Source organism: Elgaria multicarinata, chromosome 6, assembly GCF_023053635.1.
Source record: "Elgaria multicarinata webbii isolate HBS135686 ecotype San Diego chromosome 6, rElgMul1.1.pri, whole genome shotgun sequence".
Lineage (NCBI taxonomy): Eukaryota > Metazoa > Chordata > Lepidosauria > Squamata > Anguidae > Elgaria > Elgaria multicarinata.
In genome coordinates, this window is record NC_086176.1 from 89,909,401 (window position 1) to 89,921,622 (window position 12,222).

A 12,222-nucleotide genomic window follows, 5' to 3' on the forward strand; every position below is an offset into this window, starting at 1 on the left:
TCTGACCCTTCCCAGAGCTCAAATGAAAATCTCTCTCAATTTTCCAATCAGTTCATCCCAAAAGTCAACAATTTTTACAATCATAAATTCAGTTCATCCTGAATGTTGAGATTTGTTTTAAAGTTTGCATGGAAATATGTACACAGTTTGGGCACATTTCTCCTAATACATGCATGCATTTCTGTATGCCTTTTCTTTTTGAATTCATTATTTTAACATTATTTTCGCTAATATATGCATTTTTTGTGTGAACTTTCTCCTAATATATGCATTTTTTATTACAGAACTCCCATTTTCAAATTCAGAGGAGTGCCAATTTCAGAGGACAGCAGAATTGCAGTTCATGTATTGGTTTGAAAAGTGAAATTAGATAGGTTTGCATTAAAATGTGAACTGAATGGAATTCTTCCCCATCCCTACTCCGGCTGACGTTGCTCAGTAGGGTTGCCACCTATTCTTTCTGGTAAAAGGCAATGGAATCTGAAAATGGGTAAGTTGTGGGATTCTGGGTTTTGCTTTAAGCCTCATCACCATTAGAATAAAGTTTAGTCTCTAAAGACTTGTAGGACGTATTTGTAAGCTATACAAAAGTACCTCTGGGGACACATGTCATGTGTGATCTCTATGATGTTAGCTACAAAGAGTCTGCTGGTACCATATATTCTGGCATAAGCTTTCATGAGCACTGTCCACTTCATCAGATGCAGGGAGTGTTAATTTCAAATTGACAGATTTATATGCATGGGGAGAGAGATGTAGAAGTGGCATGTTAAAGGGAACTGAAACCTAAAAAGTACAGACAGTGCTAATGACCTTTCAATTGCCATTCACAAAACCTTATTGGAGGTTAACACACAGACATCATTGCAATGGTGAGTCGATTAGCATATATAGAGAGCTTCGGTTATTGAGCGGTATAAAAATGTAATAAATAAATAAATAAATAAATAAATGGTGTAATTTTAGAAACAACAAACAAGCAACACTACGTTATTAACGATGACCATTAAAACTGGAGTGGGGGAGATGTCTTGTGTCGTAGCCATCAAATGAGAAGGGGGCCCCTTTCTGTAGACTTTTGTTTATTCAAGAGCTTGAAGATGCTTCCTCAGTCTGCATTGCTGGCTAGAAAATGTGTACTTAGATTAGCGTTGCCTTTTTAGTCTTTGGCTGCTGGATACACATCCCAAACCCACTGCTGTGGGAGGCTGGAGAGAAACAGTTCAAACGTAGCCAGCAAATGGGATAGAAATCTCAGTTTTTCCAGCTAGTTAGAGAGGAAGAGCCCGGGGTCAAAGTCATGCTGCTTAACACTGTCTGTCTGCTTTCCTGCTCTCTTCTGCCTACTTGAGGCATTCGAACTTTGCAGATTCCGATTCCAGCTGATCTGATTTGTACCTCCTGGAAGAAGGTGTAGGTCTGAATGTAGTCCTCAAACACCTTTTGCACTTCCCAGTTGATCCAGTGCAGTTCTTTGCTCAAAATGAAAGTATTTCAATGCCAATTGCTGTGCAGATTTTTTTGAAAAATAATAATTTGCGGATTAATTCAGAAATGGGGTGGAACAGATGTAAGGGCGAACACATGTAAAAATGAACACAGACCAGATGCCGACCGTTTCACCCATCCTTGCTTGTACATTTGCAAATAAGCATATTTTTTACTCCACCACTCTCAACTTGCAATGAAACTGACCCTGTAAAAGGCTTGTTCATAGAACCTTAGACTGTGCCAGGAAGTGGGAAACCGCACACTATTTTTCCTCCCAAATCATTACTCTGCTATACACTGGCACTTTCTGCTGTGTGTTAGTACAAAGGACACTTATAGGCCACAGAAGACTAAAATGGCAGGAAGAACAGAAGTGACACACTTCACTGGAGGTGCCAGCCAATCTATCTTTCTTTGAAAACAACGCATATATTTTAATGCCTCCGTGGGATTCATTATTGCTGTGCCCCATTCGCATCAGCATATTCAAAAGATGTGTCATCCATATATTATAGGACTCTATTTTTAAAAATATTTGCTAACTCAAGTTGTAAACATAAAGCACCAACATGCAACTGATTCAATTATTTGTTGGAGTAGTTTTTAGAAAAGTATTTCTGAATAACATGCAGAAGAACAATGAGCTCTCATCATCTTTATGCGGTAATTTTAAGCCAGCCAAACGCTTCAAAACACACACACACACACACAAATACCCCATGCATAAAGTCCCATTTTCCACGCATGGCATCTTCAGTTAAATGGAAAGGATTTCAGAGAGCACAACTGGGAAAGATACCGCCAGCCTCATAAAACAGTGTTTGGCTAAAACAGGAGACCCCCAACCTTTTTAGGCCAGTGGGCAAATTTCAAATTTTGAGAGTATGTCATGGGTGCTCTCACAAAATGGCAGCTGTAGAGGATGTGGTGCAGCATTTTGCAAGATGCCAGCCACCTAGGGTTTTTTTTTAAAAAAATTAAACACTCTTCTAAAGAAGTCAGAAGGGCAAGTTGCCCAGCTGGCACCAAAAAAAATCTCCACAGGCATACTGGTGCCCATGAAGCCCTATATTGGGCAGCCCAGGGCTAAATTTATTTTATTTATTTATTTATTGCATTTATATCCTGCCTTTTTTCCTCCAAAGAACCCAAGGCGGCATACATAATCCTCCTCCACTCCATTTTATCCTCTTTTTTATCCTCACAACAACAACCCTGTGAGGTAGGTTGGGCTGAGAGTCTGTGACTGGCCCAAAGGCACCCAGTGGGTTTCCATGGCTGAGTGGGGACTAGAACCCGGACCTCCCAACTCCCAGTCCAACACTTTAGCCACTACACCACACTGGCTAAATAGAGCAATGATTTGGCTTATTTTAAGGCAGTGTAATATATTCTGAAAAAGACAAGGCAATAGGAAGGTGCAAAAGAACACTGGTCTAAAGCAGAGCTGCGTGACCTTTGGCCCTTGGGCCTCTAATGCAGCCCTCTGCAAGGGATCAGCTCCGGCATCTGGCAAGAGTCATCTGTCCCTCTGCTTTCTGGACAGAAAGAGTGAGCTAGAGAAGGATGGCCATGCCCACTTTTGGCTCTGGCCCCACCTTCTGCTGACATTTGGCCCCTGACAGATTATCCCAAGAGAATGCTATCTTTGGCAGAAAAAAATGTTCCCAACCTTTGCTCTAAAGGCTAGCTTTCTCACTGGTTAGGGTCACTGATTGGCTAGAATGCATGCTGTTAACCACACTATTACTTTTGCATGTTACCCAACCAATTTGGGGAGGGGGGTGCCTTTTTGAGATATTGAAAGAAATAGCTTACAATTTAACAAATCTACTAGTCATCGTTAGGAGGGGGCGAAATCTGTAAACAAACTCATTTCAGTCGCGAGATCAGCATTTAGAAGCTTCTGGCGCATTATACTTCAATAGCCGCGGCAGAAGAACAGTACACATTTAGTGTGCAAGATAGCCAATTAGCATCTTACCCTGGAGGCTTCAGCCACTGCTTGCTGACTGCAGAAGTTTTTAGCGGTTGTGTGTGTGTTTTAAATGCGATGGCTGCTTTGCATAAGGATAATAGCCAGGGAATCCATAACTCTCCGCTTAAAAAATGGGGAGAGTTACTAAGGCAAAAATTCTCATCCTTTGCCTGGAATAAATGATAGACAAATTTACCTGTATTCATTTCAGACGTAATGATTGAGACTACAAAATTTGGGGTGTGTTTTTAAAACCAAAACCAAAAATGAGAACATAAACTGAAGTGGTGGAGGAACTGATAGAAATTAGAAACAATCCAAGAGATTTGTGACTAGGGGTGTGCACAGACCCCCCCCCGATCTGCCCCACGGACCGATCCGAAAATTTCAGATCAAGCCCGCTCCGCCCATAGTCTGCTCCTCTTCGCCGTGGAGCTCCAGCTCCGAATCGGAGCTCCACAGTGGAGGGGAGCGGCGCCAGGTAAAGCCCCCCTCTCTCCTCTCCCTTACCTGCAGAGCCTGGTAAGGGACCAAGGGGGAGGGGGGCCTTACCTGCGTCCGTCCGCGGTCCCTCGGCTTCTTCACTTGAGCCCGTGGCTCAACCAGGAAGTCTGGGCTGCAAGTGCGGCCTAGACTTCCTGGTTGAGCCGCGGGCTCAATTGAAGAAGCCAAGGGACCGCGGACGGACGCAGGTAAGGGAGAGGAGGGAGGGGGGGTTACCGGGCCCCGCCGCCGCCACCCGTGCGGCAACGGCGGCAGAGCTCGGTAAGGGACCAAGGGGGAGGGGGGCCTTACCTGCATCCGTCCTCGGTCCCTCGGCTTCTTCAATTGAGCCCGTGGCTCAACCAGGAAGTCTGGGCCGCAAGTGCGGCCTAGACTTCCTGGTTGAGCCGCGGGCTCAATTGAAGAAACCGAGGGACCGTGGACGGATGCAGGTAAGGGAGAGGAGGGAGGGGGGGTTTACCGTGCCGTGCCGCTGTCGCCGCATGGGCGACAGTGACAGCGGCAGGGCCCGGTAAACCCCACTTACCTTTCTTGCGGAGCTCCGGATCAAGGCGAAGGATCCGCCTTCACCTCGATCCTCTTCGCAACGCTCTGCCGGCCCCCCAATCCTCTTCGCCTCCGCTTTAAGGGGAGGCGAAGCACCCTGCTCCGCTTCTAATTCGCCGGTCCGATTAGAAGCGGAGCACATCCCTATTTGTGACACCTTTAAAACTAACAAAAACCGTTATGGCATAAGCTTTTGTGGACTAGCACCCACTTCATCAGATGTCTACTGTTGAGTTCAATGTGACTTACTCCTAGGGAGGTGTCTATAAGATTGCAGCCTAACTAACCCCCCCATCCCCAATTTTACTCCTTCATTTAAAGACACGGGTCTTCCACCATCAAATGCTCAGCTCATAGCCAAATTAGTTTCAAATAGGGTGACGCGGAATGCTTTCCACTTGATATCTTCTGTGTGGAAAGGGGGTTTAAAGGATTCCCCTCAGACCCTAAACATGTACCTTTTTTAACATGGCTCCGCTAGTAGTCACAGCACTGATCAGCTGCTGCTTTGGTGTTAATGTTATTAATATTTTTAATCACACCCCTTCCCCATAATATTGACATTGTTATATAAAATCTGCATAAGGGATGACATAACTGAGGGCAAATGGAGCCCAACTGAAGCCCTATTCAGGCTCACACAGACTTCCACATCACAGGGGGTAGCTATGTGTATACATCAGATATTCCCTTAGGCATGTGGACACAAAGTGTGTGTGGGTAGACAATGAGGGTGTAAAAATGAAGGTGGGGAGCAGTGCAATCCTGCTCTCCTCTTCCATACAACTGATAATTGCCTGAGGCAGGTGCCTGAACAGGGCTCTTCAGTGAGGGTAACACCTGCTAAGGAAGCATTACTGTTGCTCTGAATTGGCTTTGTTTGCCCTCAGTAGGCTTCTGCAGATGTTTGCTTGCAACATGTAAGAACTAAACTGGGGAGGGGACATGGCCACACCCCCAAAGTCCCCACATACCCAGTGACTCTTAAGCAGGGGTATTGAACCTCTTTCAGCCGGAGGGATGAGTTCTATCTCAGGGAAGCTGTTGGGGGGTCACATTCCATTGGTGGGCATGGCTGAAGGCAAAGAAGCGGAAAGCAAAGCAAAAGGAGTGAGGCCAAAAATACCAGCATAGTTTAGCTTAAAGCTCTTCCTGCCCTTAACTAAACCTTAGTGGAGGCATTTCAACCTTTTGGGATGAGGGAAAATCTGCACAAAAGCTGTGAAACCACCATCTGGGAAACCCCAGAGGACCAAATTGGGACCCCATGAGTGGCCTCCAGGCCTGAGATTCCCTGCTCCTCCTCCTATGATGATGAAGATGATGATGCCTGAGGGAAAAAAAGGCCTTTGCCTGATGCTGAAAAGATACCCACATAGGAGTTTATTCCATAAGTGGGGTGCCACCACTGAGAAGGCCCTCTCTTGTAGTCAACCACATAGTTTTCTTTGGTGGGGACACCCGGAAGAGGACCTCTGGAGATGACCTAAAGGTCCGAGCAGGTACATGGGGGTGGAGACATTTAAGAGTTCTTTTAAGAGATCTTTCTGAATTTAAGAGAGCTTCCTGCATTTAACACAAATATCTGAAAGGGGTTTGTAAGCACATTCAGCTGAACACACTTGAAACCATATCTACGGCAGGGAACCCTGAGAAAGGGCTCTCCTGAATGTGAGGAGCTCTGTAATCTGAACATGCAAAACATCTCAGAGAGCAACTGGGTGTGTGGGGATATGGGGCATGCATGCACGCCAACGTCCCCTCCCCAAACAAAGGGCTAATGACATCATCACATAACCAAACCTGATTGGCAGTATGACATTCTCAGTGTTACTGGGATGAAGAGGGGCAATTAAGAACAATAACGCTTTTGCATAATAAGAAGCATAAAACACAGAATATGTAAAGCAAGATCTGAAAGAAGAAAATAAACAGCAAACATGCTTGTATATATTTGAGGAAATGCTTTCTTTTGTTGTTGCATTGATTCATTTATTATAATGCATGACTGCAACATAAATATTTCATCCCTCTCTGACTAGATTTCAGAGGTACTTGTATAGAACACTACGTAAAACTAAAAACAAGAGCAAAAAAATCCACCAATATTACAAATGCCTTAAAAACCAGAGGAGGTTTCTGGTTGACAGCCGAACAATTCATCCAAGAAAACCTTCCATGTGTTCTGCAAACCGTCTTTGTGAGTGGCTTTGATTGTCATATAGAAAAGCAAGGTAGAAATTCCAGGAAAACAAACAAAACAAGTAAAATAAATAAAAAAGCAAGAACATGTCAAAATAGTTCTGTGTTAACCAGGCATAGTTTTCCTTCGATGCTTTTCATACACACACTTGGGGAGATACAGGTAACCATTTCTGTTTTTATTTTTTATCATGTATTCTACAATGCATCTGTACCTGATACATGCTAAACAAATCCTGACATTCATTACTGCTTGGAAGAGTAATGCAGATGAACAACATATAGAAACAGGTCACCCTGGGGTAGATCATCAAAAATCTGAAGGTTCCCTTTAACTAATTATTTTCACAAAAAGTTGTATATACAATAACAATAATTACACGTTTCTATATCTTGTGACCCTCTAACCATCTTGCTCGGTTATGTGGATTAACGGGTCGATCCCATACATAAAGGGGTGGTTCCGAACTTGTAACTGCTGCTGCTAGAATTTTGGTTGTCAGAAACTGAAAGGGCAATGCTGTCCCCACATTGAAAGAATGGTTGTGTAAAGTTTGGAAAATTGCAGAGATGACTAAGCTAACATAATATATCCGTTGAAAAGATGGTATACAAAAGTCCACCTGTTGCAGGTTGTGGGGATCTTGGCCAGCTGAGTCTGTTCATGTACTGCCTGCTGCTCCCTTGGGGATGCCATGTGCTATGCGAAGCTGGAACCGACTCACGCTGCACATTCCCTTATTGGGGAGGATGCAGCATGGGTGAAGGGCCCCTGGCCGAAGCAGGAGCTGGAATGCTCCAGCTCCCTTGGTCATTTTCACCTATGCTGCACCTTCTCCCATTGGGGAAGACCCACTGGTGGCCACCCCCTGATGTCATCCAGCCCACGAAGAGGCAAGTGGGGAGGCCTTCAGCCCCAAACCAGCTGATATTCTTATGACCAGAGTTGGGCAGTACTACCTAATTTTATAGTGGGTATGGAAAAGATGATGCTGGAGAAGATGCTGATGCTAGGGAAAGTGGAAGGCAAAAGGAAGAGGGGCCGACCAAGGGCAAGATGGATGGATGATATTCTGGAGGTGACAGACTTGACCTTGGGGGAACTAGGGGTGGCAACGGCCGACAGAAAGCTCTGGCGTGGGCTGGTCCATGAAGTCACGAAGAGTCGGAAGCAACTGAACGAATAAACAACAACATGGAAAAGTGCCTTGCAACAGAGGTGGGGAGAAGATAGACCTACATCTATTAGTAGATTCCTGGGTGATTTGCACTACATCGAAAAGGATTTCAGACTCCCGTGCTTAACTGTGGCTGGATTGAGACAACATGATAACCCAAACTCAAGGGTTGAGTACATGGCGAGAGGGAGGAAAGTCATTTTTGTCTCAGCTGTTGACTGGATTCAGACAACATGTAACTCACACTCAACCAGTCTAACGAGTCCAGATTCATGGACACAAAAACATGTTTTAGACCCACCTCCAAATTTATGCCTCCTGCCCCAGTTGATCCAGCAGTATAAGTCTTCAAAAGACTGGTGCTACAAGGCTTTGAGAAGACTGGAGGGAAAACAACTTGTCCTTGGCATAACATCAGTCATGAGGAAAAGAAGATTCTGCTGGACTTAGATAATGACTACTCCATAGTCATAAAAGAAGCAGACAAAGGGGGAGCCATCATGATTCAAAACAGCACTGACTACAAGCAAGAGGTCCTTCGACAATTAGCAGACACTGAGTCCTATGGGGTATGTAAGAATGATCCCACTGCTGTTATTGCCAGGGAGATTTAAAAAAATGCCCTGTATGAGGGGTCCAGCCTGGGATATATAACGGAGGGTGAATATAGGTTCCTATATAAAACTAATCCTAGAATTCCAGTTTTTTATACACTGCCAAAAATCCATAAGGGTGTTTCTCCCCCTCCTGGCAGGCCCATAATATCAGTATATAATTCTCTGCTAGAACCATTCTCACAGTATGTTGATCACTTTTTGAAACACTTCATACCTCTCATACCATCCTATGTATGAGATTCTTCTGATTTCATAAACAAAATAAAATCCATTAATATACAAGAGGGAGATATTCTGATGACCATGGATGTAAGAATGAAAATATTAAATTTGACATCCAGTTAAACACCAGAGAAATTCATTTTCTAGACCTAAAAGTGAAGAAGGAAGGAGAACACCTTATCACCTCCATTTATAGAAAACCCACCGATGTTTCCAGATATCTCAGGTATGATAGCTCCCACTCTCACACTTTAAGAAATAACCTCCCGTATGGACAGTTCCTAAGACTTAAACATATGTTCCAAAGCAACAGATTTCACACAAGAATCACAGACACTGTCTATGCAATTAAAAGAAAGAAGGTATCCCATTGCTGTAATCTCACAAGGCCTCAGAAAGGCAGACTCAAAGCCATGGGCAGAGCTTTTAGCTAAAAAGACCACAACAGTCCCAGACCAAATCAACTGCAATCTAACTTATGACCATATAACAAACCATCTGCAAGGAAGCATAAGGAGACATTGGCATACTGTCCAATGTATCACAGGATGTCAGGAAAAACCTATGGTCTCCTTTAAAAGGACCAGGAATAAAAGAAATTGTCTGATCAGAAGTGATTACAAAGAACATGACAGAAGTGCACTCAACATTTTACCTGGTGCTGCAATGCCCAAGGGTCACCATCCCTGTGGACACTGCTGCTACTGTAAGCACACCCTCAAAGTCAGAGAATTCAAAAATCCCTCCGACCAGCAGAGATACTTCCTGAAACATTTTACCACCTATAACAGTGCCTTTGTCATTTATGCCATCCAGTGCAAATGCCCAAAGATCTATATAGGTAAAACAATTAGATCATTGAAAAGAAGCATTGGTGAGCACCTCAGTAATTTAAAGGCCAACAGACTAGGTGCTCCCTTAGTAGACCACTTTTCAGAACAACATCACTGAGCACTGGACAAACTTAACACACATGACGACAAACTGTTACTAAGAAAGGAAACAGAATGAATTCGGAGGTTAAAAACTCTGAATCACTCAGAAATTACTTGCAGATACCCCTACACATCAGCAGCTGTGTCACATTATGAGACCTTATCCTTATCACTGTTACATAGAAGCACCTGGCAGAGTCCAAAAAAAATGAAAAAATTTGAACTAGAATATAAGGAGGGCCTTTGAATGTCATTTTTCTCAGTTGCTATCAATTATTTAAGGAGATGATCACCTTGCTAGGAGTATTTCTGCAGACTTCTCTTATCAAGTAAGAATTTGTATATTATATTTTTGTTAAAAGCTTTTTTATATAATTTATACAAGCTTTTATGTATAGGCCTTAGAGCCTTCATGCAGTAACAATATTTTAACAAATTAAATATGTGCCTAGGCCTTTATGGCAATGAACCTAACTAACTTCATTATTAACTATAATAATTGTACAATTTTATGTTATATTTATTCTATGTATTTTAATACTACAGCCCCCTGAAGAAGGCCTTTGAAAGACTACAGGCCGAAATGAATTGGGCTTTGAAATAAAGTACTTTAAGCATCCTGAGAACCTGTTTCTCTCCTTTTTTTCTGTCCTGACCTGGATGCTCTCCTCCTTTTGGTTTTCTGAACCCAGTCAACAGCATAGACAAAATAAATGTGGTTTGTTGTTGAAATATGGGTTTGAGTGTGGGTTGTTGAGTGTAGGTTGTTGTTGAAACATGGGTTGTCATATTGTCTGAACCCACAAACTATGGTTTGTTGTTGGGTTATGAAATGTGAGTTGTTAATCAACTCACATTTCACAACCCAACAACAAACCATAGTTTGTTAGTATGACTGGATACGGACAATACAACAACCCATATTTCAACAACCCATGGTTCAACAACAACCCCACTCAACCTTTTAGCATGGCTTATCATGTTGTCTGAACCCAGTCAACAACAGAGACATAGTGACTTCCCTCTCTGTCACCATGACCCCAAATAATCCCGCTGAATTGAAGAAAGCTTGGAATAACCAGGAGTAGATTTTGTGTATGGAAGTACTATGAAGTCAGTTTTGGTATTTAAAACAAATTCCTGGGCTCAGAATTCTTTAATTCTTAATCTTTTGCACCATATTCCAGTTGGTGGATCTCAGGGCTCCAGTAAAAAATCCAAGTAGATACCACAAGCCTGAATTCTGCCCACCACTGCCTTACATGCTGCTCAGACTCTCTGTATCAATGTGGATATTCCCCAGATGTTCACACAGAATTCTCTAAGTATTTTGGGCCTGCACATTGATCTCTTGCTTTGCGCGCGTGCGCGCACGCACACACACACACACACACACACACACACATACACAAAGCTCGCAAGCTTTTGTCACGGCTAGATATGATTTGATTACAGAGACCCCAAGTTAGCATCTTTGGGTCCGTTTCAAGTAATTGAGCTTGACCCTTTTAAAGCCTTTTATGGTTTGAGACTCTCCTGTAGGCTTGCTGCCTGTTCATTATTTAGTATTAAATGTATTGGTCCTTTTCAAGTTAATAAGAATAATTTAATATGTTACAAGTTAATAATTTAATACTTTACAAGGATGGTATGTTCTAATAAAGTACTGTCAGTGTTCTGACACCCGTAATACATTATTTTCCTGCAGTCTCAGAATAGCCCTATTTAGAAGTACTGTTCATGCATTAGACTTGGGGTACAAAGATTTTCAGCCCTGAGGTCTACATAGGGTGTCTGCTGGGGTGGCAGGGGCCATCCACATGCACCTATCTATTTATTTGTTGCATTTATATCCCATCTTCTTTCCTTCAAGGAACTCAAGGGGGCATACATAATCCTCCTCCTTTCCATTTTTATCATACCACACTAGGCATACACGCACATTCATATACAACTTGTACACACCACTCACTCACTCTGTGCTTGTATACGTTCTCAACTTCAAAAACCTTCAGTTGAAGACAGAAGGTGGCAACTTGTGCTGCATTCCTTTGGGAGTAATCTTTAAGGGGCTGGGGTCCCCCCATACACTCCCATTTCACACACAAATTACCCTCACTCATATAGGCATCCGCTCAGGGCTGGCCCTACCACTAGGCAGGGTGAGGCTGTTGCCTCAGGCAGCAGATGCCAGGAGGCAGCAGCAAGGTGTTCAAGAAAAGAACTGTGTGCTTTGTGCTTAGCATGCTGACTTCAAGTTCAGTGGAGAACATTGTCCCCTCATTAGTGTGGAAGACACATTCATCTGCCAATCCAGTCAGCTTTTGCACATGGAATGGAAGGGGGTGCCATCTTGTCTTTTGCCTCAGGCACCAAAATGCTTTGGGCTGGACCAGCATCCCTTCACTCTCACAGTCACTTCCTCCCCACTCACTCACAGTCACACACCTTTGACCCTTTCCTTTCCTCTGCTGCCTCCAAAAAGAAAAGGGAAAGAGAAATCACTCAAAGAATGAGCTCTATGGCTCCTGTCACAGAAGCTTTGTTCC